The sequence below is a fragment of the Mesoplodon densirostris genome, chromosome 4 (assembly GCF_025265405.1).
Source record: "Mesoplodon densirostris isolate mMesDen1 chromosome 4, mMesDen1 primary haplotype, whole genome shotgun sequence".
NCBI classification, from domain to species: domain Eukaryota; kingdom Metazoa; phylum Chordata; class Mammalia; order Artiodactyla; family Ziphiidae; genus Mesoplodon; species Mesoplodon densirostris.
This window is the reverse complement of record NC_082664.1, coordinates 173791368-173809310: the sequence shown is the minus strand read 5'-3', so window position 1 is coordinate 173809310 and position 17943 is coordinate 173791368.

Below are 17943 nucleotides of genomic sequence, written 5' to 3'. Positions count from 1 at the left end.
GGAAGAGCACTGGAGGCAGAGGAAATGGCATGCAAAAGCACAGAGGCGTGAGGAGGGAGGTACATATAGAGGAAGACACATCCCCCCATGGGCGGAGCCTATGAGGACGCCGAGTAGGGGCCTGGCTTCAGCACAGAGTGCCTGGCGGGATGCGGGCTATGGAATAGACTGAGGTGGGGCAGGAGGCGGGGGGATGCGGAGAGAGACGCCCTCCTCTCCGGGCCCTTCCTTTCCTGTCGTTTGCCTGCAGCCCAGGTGGCTGGGTCTCTCCCGCCATGATGTGAGTCACGGCCTGCCTTCTCTGACCAGGCCTGAGAGCGACCTGATGGAGGTGGGCACGATTCCTAACGCATTCCTCTGGACCAAGTGTCGACAATTACTAACCGATGAGGCCAGGCCCGCTGCGTCATCAGCTGCCAGAGGTGCGATCAACTCCCTGACCTTGCCTCCTTGCCTGCAGACAGATTCCTGCCTCAGAAAACAGGACAGCATACTGGGTGGGGTGGGGTGGGGAACACAAAGAGGAAAAATAGAAGGAAAAAAAGTGCAAGAGACTTCCCAGACAGGGAGCGGCTGTGCAAAGCCCAAGGTTTTCCTCAAACGTTCCAGAACAGCTATGAAAAAATCAGGCTGAGTTACCTCTCCTGTCCCCTCAGCAGGAATGTGAGGAAAAAGCAAAAAGGCCGAAGGAGAGCTCGCCCAAAGCTCGTAGCTCGCTGAGGCTAGTTCCTCTTCTCGGTGAAACTGGAAATGCGTGGGGAACATGAGACTGGCCTGACAGGAACAGAAGAGAGCTCGCTCCTGCTGGGAGCGTCTGCCTTGCCGCCTGCTGCCCTGTTGCTTCTCCTCCCAGAGCCCGGGTACGGAGGGGGGGCCGCCCCCAGCAGGGAAGGTGGCTGGCGGGTGGGGCGCCCTGACGTCGCTCTCAGCGCCGCGCCTGGGATGAGGTTTCTCTTCGTCAGCTGGGCGCGTTTGGCAGCCACAGACAGGCCAGGCGCCTGGGAGCTTCCCGTTGTGCTCAGTTGCCATGGAGCATGAAGACAGAGCAGGTGCCTGGAGGTGGCTCCCCAGCAAAGACTGACATTCTCGAAGATCTTGCATCTAGGCAGCCAGCCCATTAGGGGACCTGAGAGACCTCTTGTCTCATTAAAAGAAACATGAAAGGTTGACAGAATCATTGCATTACATCCTCACACCCCTGGGGTGCTGTCTACTTTGCCAACACAGTGAACTGCCTACCATTCGGTTCAAGTTCAACCACCACTCAAGCTTTGTGACTTAAGACCACAGAAGTTGGAGACGTTCCTCCTGGGAAAAGGGCGCCGTGGCTTTGGTGTGCTGAGTCTGTGTACTTGGTTGGGGAGCACGTGGGCGGGGCTAATGGCTTCTTCAGCTCATTCAGTGCTAAGAAGCTTGCAAGTGCTTTGTCCTCAGTAGGCCTTACTTGCTGACCGTGAGCGCTGTGTTTCTGCTGGTGATCTATCTGAGAAATCAGGGCCGCCTGGACTGAATTCTGGTGGAGGTTTGCTTTGGCCTTTTGTTGGAGAGCATGTTGAGAGCAGAGACCAGTGTTCCTCCTCTGGAGTCTTTCTTACCCAGGAGACTGGCACCCTGTCTGTTTGCACAATACAGTTTTAGACTCCGAGTCACCTTGCATTCTCTTCTTGGTATCACTTTTTTTTGTTTGTTTTGTTTTGTTTTTTTGCGGTACGCGGGCCTCTCACTGTTGTGGCCTCTCCCGTTGCGGAGCACAGGCTCCGGACGTGCAGGCTCAGCGGCCATGGCTCACGGGCCCAGGCGCTCCGCGGCACGTGGGATCTTCCCAGACCGGGGCACGAACCCGTGTCCCCTGCATCGGCAGGCGGACTCTCAACCACTGCGCCACCAGGGGAGCCCTCTTCTTGGCATCACTTTGCATTAAACTCAGCAGCATTCTAGTACCTTGGCTTCTCCTTTCAGGAAGCAGAGAGGCCTGGGCAGATGAAAGGGTTGCATATATTAGATGCCCACTCACCTGGGACAGCCAGGTTTTGGTAACAGGGTTTTATCACCTCCAGCCCTACAAAACTCGCACCAGACTGCCCTAGGCAAAATGGTGAAACATGTCCAGTTCATCCAGGACTTTTTTCCCATCTCTCCTTATGTCAACACTAGCCAGCACATTCTTCCATTCCCACCAGACAGAGCTTCATACGGTAAGTGTGTGTTCACATTCATTTGGCCAAGCAGTGTGTGCCAGGCTCTGATCTAGGCCCTGGAGGTGTGGCAGTGAACAGAACAGACAAGGCTCCTCCCTCATGGAGGGGTTGAAAGCTGCCATGATATTTGCTATACACATTTTTCTTTATACTTTGTACAGACACAAGGACAAAATGAACATCAATCAAGTGTCCTTTTAAATAGAAAAATAAGTTACAAAGGGGAAACTGGCAATGGAAGCCTGGGCCGTGGGGAGGGAGTGGGCAGGGGCTTCTCAGAGCAGCTGGTTGGTCTCTGAGCCTTAGTGGTCACTGCCACCTGCCCCCCTCCCCCAATCTGCCGGCCACAGCTTTCTTCCCTGCCGCCTGCCTTCGATGTCATTGGTCGGCTCTGTCATTTCTAATCAGGGTGGAATTAGGTCAAAGGTGAGAACCAATCCCTGCTTTATTTAAAACTGGATGATAGATATATACACTACTATGTATAAAATAGATAACTAATGAGACCCTACTGTATAGCACGGGGAACTGTACTCAGTGCTCTGTGGTGACCTAAATGGGAAGGAAATCCAAAAAAGAGGGGATATATGTATACATACAGCTGATTCACTTTGCTGTGCAGCAGAAACTAATGCAACATTGTAAAGCAGCTATACTCCAATAAAAATTAATTTAAAAAACAAATTTTTAAAAACTTGAATGACAGAGGACAGGCAGAGGGGCTGGCAGTAGCCACTTACAATTATCTAAATACCAACGACGTACTCTCCCAACTCCAGACTTACATTTATAATGTTCTCTTTATGGGAACTACTCCATAGTGATACCTGATGAAGTTTGATCTTTTCAAGGCCCTCCTCCAATCCCTAATTTTCCCCAAATGGGTTAACCCTCCCCCAAATATGAGTTAATCTTCCCCTGGGCTCACACGGTATGTTTCTAGTCCTTCTTTAAAACAATTCACACACTGGGTCTGCACTGCCATTGTTTCTCTATGTGTCTTTTTCTTCCCATTGAACTGGGATCTCCTGGGGTAACGGCAGGTGTTGTCACCTCTGTATAGCTTATAGTACATGAGGGCTTCCCTGGTGGTGCGGTGGTTGAGAGTCTGCCTGCCGATTCAGGGACACGGGTTCGTGCCCTGGTCCGGGAGGATCCCACATGCTGCGGAGCGGCTGGGCCCGTGAGCCATGGCCGCTGAGCCTGTGCATCCAGAGCCTGTGCTCCGCAACGGGAGAGGCCACAGAAGTGAGAGGCCCACGTACCCCACACACACAAAAAATGTCAGCTTATAGTACATGGCACGTGACAGAAGCGCTTCACAAATGGACCACTCTTTGCAGACAGACCTGCATTCAAATTCTGACTCTGACTGTTACTAACAAGGTGAACTCAGACTAGTTGATTAACCACCCTGAGCCTCAGTTTCCTCAACTGAAAAATGGAGATAACAATTACCTCAAAGGAGTCTAAAGACAGTACCAGGAATGTGGTGGTTATGCTGTACTGTCTGACACGTGTTATAATGATGATGGTGGATAAAGATGTAACATCCTCAACTTCTGTGTATGAGCAATATAATAAAACTGACGCCACCAGAAAACAACTATTCCGTAAGAATTTCCAGAGTCTTTCTCACACCTGCCATGCTAAAGATGCTTTAGTTGGTGACTGGAATTTCTCTAATAGAAAAGAAGGTTGGCAGTGCTGCAGGAATAGACAGATGAATCATAATGTTTGGAGATGTCTTCAATGAAAGTAAAAAAAGAGCAGCTGAAAAGATACATAGAAGAGCCTTTTATCAACCACGTGTCCTTTTATCAACCAGGCAAAAAGAAATATAATAAAATCTCCCCCCCTGCAAAAAAAAAGATAACTTTTTGATCATCAGTATTTCTGTGGAATCTTCTGTTTGTTAACATTCCAACTTAGACCAAATCTAGAGCCATCTTAATGGAAATCCCCCCCACTTTTTTTTTTTTTTTTTGCCAATTTATTTGCTCCCTGGAGCTCATGTCCACGGAGAGAGATTCTACTACATAGGAGTAATTGAAGCATATTTTGGAAGCGTGGGCCTTTCTGATAACATCGTGTAAAAGCTGTGCCTCTACTTGGAATGCAAGCTGGGAAGAAAGCTGGGTAACAGCAGTAACAGTTGAAAACCAGGACCATTTCTTTGAGATGTGGCCTCTAAGGTAAATTACACTGTATTTCTTCTCCCCACTCAACTTTTGAACACAGGCAAAATTGATTTAAAATAAAGATGGCACTTAAACTAAAAAGAGGTCACGAGAGGGCAGGGAGACAGAGTGAGAAGGAAGGGCCATCACTGATTCTTAGGGATCTCAGTGAGGGAGAATGGTGGTGATACTAGGATAACAGAAAAACCACCGGACTCCGAATCCAAAGATCCAGATGTGAGTTCTGGTTCCTTCACTTGAGAGAGCTGAGAGAACTTCAGATATTGACTCATTTCTCAGGACCTCTGTTCCTCATCTCTAAAATGGATATAAAAGTACATCACCGACTTCACAGGGATGCGGGGGAACTGAGTGAGGTAGGAAACAAAAGCAGCACCTTGTAAATGCAACAGCCCCATTCATTTTTTTTAAAATTTACTTATTTATTTTTAGCTCTGTTGGGTCTTCGTTGCTGTGTGCGCTTTCTCTAGATGAGGCGAGCGGGGGCTACTCTTTGTTGCGGTGCGCGGGCTTCTCATTGCGGTGGGTTCTCTTGTTGCAGAGCATGGGCTCTAGGCGCGTTGGCTTCAGTAGTTGTGGCACGTGGGCTCAGTAGTTGTGGCTCACGGACTCTAGAGTGCAGGCTCAGTAGTTGTGGTGCACGGGCTTAGTTGCTCTGCGGCATGTGGGACCTTCCCCGACGAGGGATTGAACCTGTGTCCCCTGCTTTGGCAGGCAGATACTTAACCACTGCGCCACCAGTGAAGTCCCAGCCCCATTCATTTTAAAGCAATTGTTTTAAACCCAATTGATTTTGTAAAGTGTGTAATAAGAGGAGCAAAATAGATAAAAATACTAACGATGGTTACTATTTCATAATGTGTTTGGGGCAACAATTCTGTTTGTATTTTTATTTATACTTCTGTTTGTACCTCATTATCTTGCCAACCTTTCCACAATGAGCATGCATTACATTTGCAATCAAGAAAGTTACATTAACCAGTTAATATATGTGTGGCTTAGAGATACACACCATGTAGTGAAAGTATAAAGGAATGTGGGAGAATGTTACACACTGACTTCAGGATAAAGTTACCATTGGGATAAGAAAGGAGATGGGATGGAGAAGAATGCGTGAAGGCTCCAACTGCAGTGGTAGAGGTCAAATTCTTAAGTAGGGACTCCCCTGGTGGTCCAGAGGTAAAGAATACGCCTTCCAATGCAGGGGATGAGGGTTCAATCCCTGGTCAGGGAACTAAGATCCCATGTGCCACGGGGCAACTAAGCCTGCATGCCACAACTATTGAGCTTACATGCCTCAACTAGAGAGCCTGTGTGCCACAAACTACAGAGCCCACTCGCTCTGGAGCCCATACGCCACAACTAGAGAGAGAAAACCGGCATGCCACAACTAGAGAGAAGCCCGAGTAGACCACGGGCCGTAATGAAAAAGATCTCATGTGCCACAACTAAGACCTGACGCAGCCAAAAAATATAAGCAAAATAAATAAATTAAATAAATAATTTTTTAAAAAGCCATTAGAGTTTTTAAAAAATTCTCAAGTAGAGTCCTGGGTACGCAAGTGTTTTTTTTAATGATTTCTGTATTGTATGTGTTTTAAATATTTCATTATAATTTTTAAAACAAAGTATCAGTGCTGGGTACAAAGCATTATGTGCAAGGATGCTTATTAATTTGCAACAATCAAAATATTTTAAACTGTCCAACAATAGAAAATTGGTTAAATTTTGGCACAGTAAAAAAAAAGGAAGATAATATTGTTAATATTATTATGACTGTCCTGTGAACCTTAAGTCACCTCGTTTCACTGAGCTAGCCACTGCCTCTACCACTGAGAGTGGAAGATGACAGAAAATTGGCACCTAATTGAAAATTTGATTCCTCCCACTTCATTTTCTCCAGTACTTTATTAAGCCCATTATCAGTCTAAATGTATCCACTTAGGTGAGTATTCCTGAGGATTTAGAAATGTTCAGTCAGTATTGTGCATCATCCCACACATATAAGAATATTTAATACTTAAACAAGGAGATATGAAGAAGGAAAAGTTTGAAAGGCTCAAGCGAGGCCACCTGCTATTAGGACCTACAAAAGTTAGCCTTTATTAGCATACTTGCTGCGTTACTTTCCAGGTGAGAAGGCTTGATTGAGGTTGACTTTTTGTCTCCTTCCTCTTATCAAGTTGTTAAACTAAGGGAACGTTTTCTCACTTATTTCATTAGCCTCTACGACAGATATTAAATAGTAATGGACCTTGCCAAGGACTTGACATTTCTGTCCACCTGCTTCTGCACATTCTATCTAAGAATTCTAAGAAATGTAGCTTTCAAATCAGTGATTAAAGACAACTGGCTTTCGGCTCTGTTCTGGGTGATTACACTGTGATCTTGCAGCTTAAGGTAAGTTTTTTCCATTTTTATAAATCAAAAATAACATTAGGGTTTCCCTGGTGGCGCAGTGGTTGAGAGTCCACCTGCCAATGCAGGGGACACGGGTTCGTGCCCCGGTCCGGGAGGATCCCACATGCCGCAGAGCGGCTGGGCCCGTGAGCCATGGCCGCTGAGCCTGCGCGTCTGGAGCCTGTGCTCCGCAACAGGAAAGGGCACAACAGTGAGAGGCCCGCATACCGCAAAAAACCAAAAAAACAAAAAACATTATTTTATAAATGTGTACATTGCTGATGCAGATACAGCTGCCAGCCACTAGGTGTCACAATGGCGAATTACAGTCTCATTTCAGAGGATCACCAGGATAGGTCTTAATGCAGAAAGGTGAGCTGGATTTGTCCTCAGCCCCTCAAGACCCCTGCTTCTGCCCTGTTCGCTTCAACAGCTTAGTGACCTCTCTCAAACTTTTAGGAAGGGACCCAACAGAGTTCTGTGGGAATATGAACACACAGACTGCTTCACCCAGGAGTATTTGTTGTCCCTCTTACCTGGGGCTGACATTTTTACCCTAGGATTTTTTTTTTCCCACTTATCAGTGAAAACCCCTTAGTATATTCTCTCAATTCTTTCCTTTCTTCCCGCTGTTGCTAATATTTCCTTGGCTTACTTCCACCCTATGACCTCTGGTTTCACGAGAGAACCAGAGGCAGATGTGGGAACACTCCCTAACCTCTGCAGAGCTGCTGTGGCAAAGCCATTTGTGCTGATACTATGATACACTTTCTCTGTGGTGCAGAGAGGGGGCAAAGGGAGGAACAGGGTCTTGACCTCGAGAAATGATTCAGAAACTGTGTGTAAGGGACCACGGAAATAAAAAGCATAAACAAAAAAATGAAAAATGTGACCAGGAAAATATTCTGTGAGAAATAAAATAAATTAAAATAAGATCTAATCAACTCCATTATACATGCTTTCCTTTTGTACTATGCGTGTATGTCAGGGAAACTGCTGGGACCATCTGTTAAATGTTTATTTCCATTATTACTTCTGAGGTGCCAAAAATCCTGTAATGGGAAGAAAGAAGAAAATAGTCTTTAAGACTGTTGGAAAATGATCAAGAAAAGAAAAAGCCAGAAGCCAAGTTCAGGCTTAAGTTCTGTCTTCCTTTTTAAACCAGAAAGTTCTAGAACACGCAAGTCCACCTTTTCAGGGAATTACTACCTAGGCATATTGTTGATGCCACTTCTTTACGGTTGGGAAGGGGACACTTAGGAGGAAGACATCATGTCATTTGTAAATATTTCTTTGAAAGGACAGAGGAAGTCAAGCAAAGACAGGAAACAAAGCTTCTACTTTCCTTGTTAGCTCTTCTGGAAAAAAGGTTTGAGAAGAAGGATGAAGCCGTCAGCCAAAATAAGATACAAGAGCTTATCTGTACAATTTGATTATTCATGCTTTCCTTGCCCACAATTAGTCTGGATAATCAAATACTGAGTGACCCAGAAAGACTACAAGACAATGCAGCACTTTCAGGTGGCCTCACATGCTCCTGAGCTTTAATCCTGTTCACTAGCATCCAAGAGGAGCTTCGTCATGGAAAAACTGAACACGAAAAGAATTGGCATCCCTGAACGAAACTTGAAAATTTGTGTTCACGTTGGATTAAATTTATAAGAGGAAAAATTGGGTTTTTCTGTTCCCTGAACTATAAGAATTTGGATAGATAAAAACTTAAACCGCCAGTAGCTTCAGAGTTAATAACCCTGAATCTTGTTGCCAAAAACTAATTTTAGTTGGCAGAAAGCAAAGTGAGAGTCTACTGATTTGGCTGAAACTTGAAAATGACAAATTGTCATTTTTTTCTCCACCTAAATAAAATAGCTTCTACTGAAACACTGTGAATTTCTAGGATATTGAAACTAACATACATGACTTAATTTAAAGACCTTTGGGCACTTCAGTAAATAAATGTTTTGGCTGGAATACGACACAGCAATTTGGTTAAAAAAAAAGTCAATCTGTTTAAGGAAAGGTATTTCAGTATTTTACGGAACAAAATTATTTTAGGCTCAGCCTTTGGAAGGGTCATGTTTTTGGAGAAAGCAAAGGATTGTGGTGCTTCATATGTACTATCTCATGTTGTTCTCACAACCCAACCAGGCAGGTATTTTTATCCATATGTTCTAGATGAGCAGCCGAGGCACAGGAAGATTTAGTAACTTTCCCAGGGTCTTAAAACTGGTTTTGGAACCAGGGCCTGGATACAGGTGATCCAGCTTCAGAACTGCCTCTATAATGCATACGGGAAAAGTTTTTCACCTCTGGGATATTATAAAGATGGTAAGATGCAAGAAAACCTTTAAATTATGGAATTAGAGCTTACCACCCACACAAGAAAATGGAGGTGGTAGTTCTAATGATTGAAATAACACTCTCATCAAAAGTCCATGATACATACATACACTACCAAATGTAAACTAGTTGGCTGGTGGGAAGCAGCAGCGTAGCACAGGGAGATCAGCTAGGTGCTTTGCGATGACCTAGAGGGGTGGGATAGGGAGGGTGGGAGGGAGGCTCAAGAGGGAGGGGATATGGGGACATGTGTATGCATATGGCTGTTTTGCTTTGTTGTGCAATGGGAACTAACACAGTATTGTGAAGCAGTTATGCTCCAATGAAGATCTATTAAAAAAAAAAAAAAGCCCATGATACTATTGATGGTGAATTCCTCTTTTGTGTCAGTGAGATTAATTCTGGACTTGATACAATGTATCTAAGTTTTAAATAGATCATTTTGGCTTTGCAAAGATATGGCTTCTAGTATCATTTTGATTGTACCACCAGGAGATTTCTCATTTCCCCTGTGAAGAAGAGAAAACAGCCAGATTGAATCCTAATAATTAATAAACACCCCTCCATAGCATTGGTTAAGCACTGCTCCACATCCTCTTGCAGTTTTTTTTTTTTATCCTTTTACTCTTGATAAAAAAGGATGCTGAGAAGATGAGCAAAGCTTTCATCAGTGCTAAATCAAACCAAAGACTGATTTAAACAATTTCTGGAAATAATGTCCAGGTCATTCCACATCACTGACATTATGAGAAACAGATACCATTCATGAACTACTGAAAGAAAAAAAAACAGTTTGAAACAAAAGTGTGCATTTAAGATCATATTGTCCCATTCTATTCCAGTGTCAAAAACTGGCATTCATTTCAGAAATCAACCTAATAGGATTGCAGGGATTTTTCTTGAATGCATTAAATCGTTCTCAGAAAAGAAAACTACTACTAAAAAAATAAAAAATAAAAAAAAAATCAATGTGCTTCTCAGTTCTCTCAAAATTTTAAGGCAGTATTCATAATGGCACCCTAAGAATATCTTTTTTGTTTTTTTTTGCCACACCACTTGTGGCTTGTGGAATCTTCATTCCCCGACAAGGGGTTGAACCCAGGCCCATGGCAGTGAAAGTGCAGAGTCCTAATCACCGGACCATCAGGGAAGTCCCTGTTTTTCAATGTACTTTTTTTTTTTTTTTTTTTTACGGCACCCTAAGAATAATATGATGTATTACTTAAAAATCTTCTCACATACATCAATTTACCAGATCCCCATAACAAGTATATACCAATTTTAAGATTAAGAGATTAAGATTAAGAAACAGATGAAAAAACAGAGGCCTGTACAGATCAGAAAGGTACTCACTGATACTGTAATAAGAGTATCTTTTAAATGTAAACCTAAGTTCCTTAAGAGTTAAACAAATGTCTAATGCCTAATTCCCTTACTGTTAAAAGTGGAGATCCAACATGTGCTAGCAGCACTATAACATGGGGAAGTGGGGCCACAGCACTGTTCCATGTCTGTTTAAAGTGTAAATTTCATGGGAAACCTTCAGACAGCTATCAGACTTCTATCATCTTTCCTGATAACCAAAAAAGTAAAACTCCTTTTAAAGGGAAACCATTTCCTGTGACACCTTACCCTAGAAAACAAACCAAAAAATTGTGAGTAGATATTGAACAACAACGGTACCCACAGGGACTTCCCTGGCGGTCCAGTGGTTAAGACCTGGTGCTTCCACTGTAGGGGGCACAGGTTGATCCCTGGTTGGGGAACTAAGATCCCACATGCTGAGAGGCGCAGCCAAAAAAAAAAAAAAAAATTAACGATTAAAAAAAAAAAGGTACCCACAAATAATCTGAAATATCCTATAATACTCTGTACCTTAGAAAGTGACTGCAAGTCAAAATGTTCCATTACATAAAGAAGGCTGCCCAACAAGCTTAAAATTCAATAATTTATTGTTATCTGTTTTATTGTCAGTTATCAGAATGAAGTGTACCAAGAAGTCAATTAACTAAGACTTTATCCTTTAGACAATAATACACTGGTACTTTGGCTGATATCAAAGAATTTGAACTTGTAAAGAATTTTATAATAAATTTTTTAAATGATACATATTTATAAGAAAGAAAGCCAGGATTTTAGCAAGTTAACTACGGAAGAGCATATAAATGCTAAAGCTAAAATGAACAGGAATGGTGGTTGCTCAGGGAATAATTTAAATGAAGTGAATTCTGATTTGCAACTTGAAAATGTTGACAAATAGATGGGCAGGATTTAGGAAGCATTTTTAGTAGAACATGATAAGGAAAGACAGGAGGAAAGAAGAGCAAGACAGGTTTGGGTGTGTGTTAGGGGAGAAACAGAGATGCATTTGATTGGAGGTGAAAGTTCTCCAAATCCCCACATGCTTTCATTAGTAAGTGAGTCACTTTCTCTTCTTTGAAGAGGGTTTGCAGACTATTTATTTCAAGATGTGATAGAAAATTAGAGTGAAAATTAAGTGTCTAGTGAGTTAGGCATGCAAAACCATCCCCATTTCCTCTCCATTCTATTCATCACCAAGTCTGCTCATCCTACTATATTCTTGATCTCTGTGAATGGTAAAACCATCCTTCTAGCTTACAAACTTGAATCTTTCTCCATGCCCTTCTCATTTAATCTGTCATCAAATCCTATAAAGTGACGTCCTAAGTATTTCTTGAAAATAATCCTTCTGGTTCCACTACTGCAGCTTATACTCTGGCCTCTTAATGGGTCTCAGGTCTGTGAGTCTAATCCCCCCCACCCCACCCATTTGCTAGCATGATCTTTCTAAAATAAAGAGTTAATTATGGTATTCTACTTAAAATTCCTCAATGATATCTCATAGCTTTCAGAAACGTGTGAACTCATGGATCCTGCCTGATTTTCTAGCTTCATCTTCACAACCCCATACATACATGTTTTGTTCCAGGCAAGCTGAGTGATACGTCCCTACTTGCCACCATGTTGTTTCCTCTGCTCACCAATCCACCTACATAACTGTCACTTGACTTTTAAACTTTGACTCCCACGTGATCATCTCTTCTAGAATGCCTTCTTTAATCCCTCAGTCTGATGACTCTCTCCCATCCATAGCCCCAGGTCTAAAACATGATCATGGCCTGAAGCAGACTAGGCAAGAGCCAGCCAGGCAGTTGTCCAGGGCACCAGTCTTCAAAAGATTTACAGGTCGTTAGGAACATTGCAGAGAGAGGATGTAGTGTTTATCAATACCACTGGTGCTTAGAAGGACTACTTCAACAAGGCTCTAGGAATCAGAAGGTGAGAAGACCCAAGAATATGCTTGAATAACAATAAAGGATTTCTAAACTGCCTTTCAAAGAGGGTGAGTTTGGTTAGTTTCCATGTTTTTGTTTTGCTAGTAAGGTATGCAAGTTAGGAGTCCAAGCTGAGCTGCTTAGGACAGCCCAGGAGAGGGAACCTCTGCCAATAGGTGTCCTTCTCTGTCCTTCCCTGCACTGTGCTTGTGGTGGTGGGGGGGGGGGGTCTGTGCAAAAACTGTGGTCTCTCCCCAAAAGGAAAGTGGAACAAATGCTTAAAAGAACATCAGTTTGAAGAGGAACCAAATATCTAACTAGCTTTCTCAGGGTACACCATGTTTCTGGCTGGTTCTGATTATAATATATATCATATGATCTTGTAATAAGTTGAATTACTTGCCTAAGTTCTCCATAAGCTTCCCAAGGACTGAGACTATGATTTTTTGTTTTGTTACAAATCTGAAAAAGGTACATGTTCACTCAAAGTGTGTGATCTGGAAGGATGATGATACAAAGATCAAGAGTTAGCAGTGTATATTTAGCACCGTCCAGAGAAGAATGACCTTGAGTCAAACGGGTAAGAATATTCTGTTCACTCAAGAGGTATTCTATATTGTGGGATAACTACAGTTAATTGTGAGTGAAACATCCCTGAAAACTATCCTTCTCTCTTTGGTTTGACTTCATATTTACCAAATAAACTACTATTTCCAGGGTATCTTCTTAAAAGGGATGGAGAGTCTTAGATGGAGAAAACCAAATATGTGGTCACTGGAAAGATATATTAACCATTATAAATCAATAAATGTACATTTTAGTTTATGTTAATTCTTCTATAAGTGTGATTAGCGGAAGATAAAAATCTCTAAATCTGATAAACTTTGTGTACCTGAACAAAATTTAATTTCTGCACTTCTCACTCTGGTGACTGCATTAAGGCACTATGTCCCTTTCTGAGGTCTTGGGAAAATCAAATAATTTATGTGTAATCATTTTCAAAGTTATAAAGCTCCTACATGTATTTTTTTCCTCTTTGATAAGAATGACCTGCATATTTCAAAGGATATTTTAGCTTTGATTGTTTTCTCCTTAAAATTTCATTTCGGTATGACTTTTGGCCAGTAGACATTTTATGCTTTTGACCCAATTTAAACTAATATTTTCCTTCTTTCTTTTGCCAGTAAAATATTATTATACTCAACACTTCTCAAGAGAAAGATGTTCTGTTTCTTCATAGTAGGCTACAACACTGAAGGGAAAAGGGGGTACCTTTTGACTTGACTCTTTTTCTGGAAAGTATACAGAATACTGTGAATAAATAAGCTTTTCAGATCTTTTAGGATTAAGTTACATGACTTTAATAGAGAAGAACCCTAAACAGATGTGGAATTTACAAGAAATGATGTTTTTTCTGGTAATGACCCATGTTGATTTGGCAGTTGTTTAAATATTATGTCAGCCAATTATATTTAAAATCTCAAACAGATTGGAGAGAGAGTCCCAGAAAAAAAAGGTAATATCAAGGGCAAGTAAAATTATTTTCTAAAAACTTCTGCTATTTGATTTGAACCTTGTAAAATTCAAAACAAATATGAATAATCTCCAATCTTGTCAAACCAGGATGTCAAATCATTTTAACCAGGCCACTTGATCCAGTAGAAATGCTATTTTCTTGAATATCTTTTCTGTTAGATTAGGAAACTGTGTTGTGCTAAAATGAACAAGTTAACAATCCATTATGCAAAACCCATGGGTTAAATGTTTTGCAATTCCAAAATTTTAAGATTTTAGAAAGGTAATGTCATGTGTTTGCCATATATTCAGTGTGGTAGTAATAAATGGCTCTCTGAAAAAAGTGTGTGTGTGTATACATAAGTTTATTAAGACTTTTATTGATTAAACAATGTAGAACACAAAAATTACAAATAATAATAAAATATACAATACTCTTTCCTGTAACTGTATATAACCAGTCAATTTCCACCGAATGCTTTAAGTTATTTTTGCCCAGCTCAAAATGTTTAACTACTCTATATCACTTGGTGCCAATCTCACTAATTTTACCTGTAATCATCACTTAGAACTGTATTAAGCAGGGTGGTTAACTGCAAATAACAGAAGTTACTCCGAACAAGTTTAAGCTTAAATTTAAAAAAATTTATTAAAAGATAATAAATGGACCAAAGAATCTCCAGAAAACCAGAGAATCAACTTTAGAGGTTGGCACCAGAAACAGTACCCAGGTCACATCATTGAATTGCTTTTGGGGACCACTAAAATGGCAGGAAAGTCATTTAAAAAGTAAGGCATAAATGGACAAAAATGTCAGATGAAAAGACCAGCAGCAGCACAGAAAGCAAGTGAATGACTCAGTGAGAACATGAGATAGTAAGTGCTGCAAACAAAACATATTGAGGGACTTCACTGGCATGCCAGTGGGTGAGACTTCGCGCTCCCAGTGCAGGGGGCCTGGGTTGGATACCTGGTTGGGGAACTAGGTCCCACGTGCTGCAACTAAGAGCTGGCACAGCCTAAATAAATAAATAAATATTTTAAAAAAATATTGAAAACCTAGAAGTTCTCTAATTTTAAAGAAAATGATATACTACAACATGGATTGCAAATCTGGGGCGTGTGCTGTCAAGTATACCCCAAACAGTATTTTTTTTTTTTTGGCTGTGTTGGGTCTTCGTTTCTGTGCGAGGGCTTTCTCTAGTTGCGGTGAGCGGGGGCCACTCTTCATCGCCGTGCGCAGGCCTCTCACTATTGTGGCCTCTCTTGTTGTGGAGCACAGGCTCCAGATGCGCAGGCTCAGTAGTTGTGACTCACAAGCCTAGTTGCTCTGTGGCATGTGGGATCCTCCCAGACCAGGGCTTGAACCCGTGTCCCCTGCATTAGCAGGCAGATTCTCAACCACTGCGCCACCAGGGAAGCCCCCAAACAGTATTTTTTTATGTGGCTTCAAAAGAAAACCTATTGCTGGGCATATAGTTATAAATTAAAGTTTAATGTTGCCATGAATACAAGCAAGCCTAGTTTAATCTGAAATAAAATTGAGTGATTTAAACATCAACGTGCATTGATATTTGTGCCTTAAAGAGTGCCAAGAAGAGTTTTTGTTGTTGTTTAAAAATGTTTTTAACTTCTGTTCAAAATGATTCCTAGCGTTTTTTTCTTATTTTAGCATTTCTTATGAGCTCTGGAATATCTATCTTAAAGTTTCCATTTTGAAAAATGGCAATTTTTAATGGATTGAGAGAAACAGTATTTGCCGTGATTGTTTTTGAAAGTGAGTTACTATTAAAATCTAACAAAAACTTAAAAGAGAACAATTTATTACCTTCTAAACTCTATTTTGATGAAAAAATATTTTACAATTTTCATTAATATGTAATTTAAAAATCTCCTTTTTTCTCAAAAATCTTACAAGTTCACTATGTTTTTGACGTGGTAAAATAATTTCAAAGATAAGGTAGAAATTATAACCAGAGCCTAAGAACTGATAATAATTTTTCATATCATAAACAGACCATACATTTTTATTTTAATACAGCCAAGATATGAAATCTATTTTTACGTCATTAGAAAGAATCACAAATGTTTGGAAGTCCATTTTCACTAGCCTTCAACACAATTTTACAAAACAGTATACCTATTGGATACAAGAACATATAAATATTAGACAATCTAAATGTCCACTAACTGGCAAATGGATAGATTATGGTATTCATACTATAGAATATTATACAGTAATAAAAATTAATGAACTATGGTTTCACTCATCTGCATGGATGAATTTTAAAGTTTTTAAATAAAAGGTCATGGAAGAATATATATAGTATGATTCCATTTACATAAATTTAAAAAGAGGCAAAACTAAACAGTGCAAAATTGTGATAGGGAATGATGAAGAGAAAATTTAGGATAGTGGTTACCTCTGAGGGAGAGAAGTAAATATAATCAAAGAGGAGCCACAGTGGGTGTCAGAGATGAGGAATGGTCTCTTCATAAAGCAAGGTGTGGGGCACATGGTTGTTTATTATTCCTCCTTAAACTGTAAGTGTACTTTACATACTCTGGAGAAAATGAGAGGTAAGAAAGTGGAGACCATATATGCAGACAACTCTTTGAAGAGGCTTGGTCTTGAATGGAACGTAAAGAAATAAAAGAGTAGATGGGGGGAAATGTGGATGTTTAGAGTTTTGTTTTGCTCTTATGCTTTATATGAAAATAGAGCATCTGAATGGCATAGAAAGAAAGGTTCCATCAGAGGGGAGAGGTTGAAGAAACAGCAGAGGAGAGAACTGATGAAGCAAGTGATGTGAGTGCCCTGACGGGAACAGAAGCCAAGACACACCTGAAGGAATACCACCCAATTCAACCCAGCGGGAGGCAGGCGAGGAGAGAAACAGGTACAGCAGATTCAGACATTTGGTGGTGGGAAACCATGTCTTCACTGCTGGCTTGTTCTTCTTGACTGAGGCAAGGTTTTTAGCTGAGAGGGAAGAGCTAGCGTTGGTTTTAAGAAAAAGTGAAGGCATGAAATAAGTTTTGGACAGAGAACAAACCAACCACAGATAAAGGCAGGTGCCCTCTTGAACAACTCACCATACCTATTTCCTTTGTCTGCCTAAAATGTATTTCCCCTTCCTTTTCACCTAGAAAACCTTGCCATCCTTCAGGACTTACCTCTGTTTCTATGTCCTCTGTGAAGCCTTTTCTGACTGGTCCATGGTAATCCTACAGCTCTTGACTGTATCATTTTTCACTTATTCATGACCTATCTTGCAATAACTCTTCTGTGTTGTATCAATACATGATTTAATTTTACATGTTGTCTCCTTAATTACAGTTCTTGTGGGCAAAAATCATGTCATTTTTTAAAATAAGTTTATTTTATTTATTTATTTTTGGCTGCGTTAGGTCTTTGTTGCGCGGGCTCTCTCTAGTTGCGGCGAGTGGAGGCTACTCTTCGTTGCGGTGCACAGGCTTTTCATTGCAGTGGCTTCTCTTGTGGATCACGGGTTCTAGGCCCACGGGCTTCAGCAGTTGTGGCTCGCGGGCTCAGTAGTTGTGGCTCGTGGGCTCTAGAACGCAGGCTCAGTAGTTGTGGCATATGGGCTTAGTTGCTTCGCAGCATGTGGGATCTTCCCAGAACAGGGCTCGAACCCATGTCCCCTGCATTGGTGGGTGGATTCTTAACCACTGCACCACCAGGGAAGCCCCATGTCATTTTTTTTAAACACTGTCCCTCCCACTTTCAGAAAAATAGTGCATTCTCATACACACAGGAAAATTTACATGCGTTTTCTAAACATATCATTTACTGAAACAAATATCCTTAAAAGCAAATGATAAAATAACTAAGACCTATGTGAATAAGTAAACTTTGAATCTTCCATTATTTTCTTGTAACGGCTCTTGGTTTTCAAGTTTTGGTTTTAAAATATACATTTTAGAAGCCATAGATCCAAAGTTAACATAATTAGTTTAATTTTTTAAACA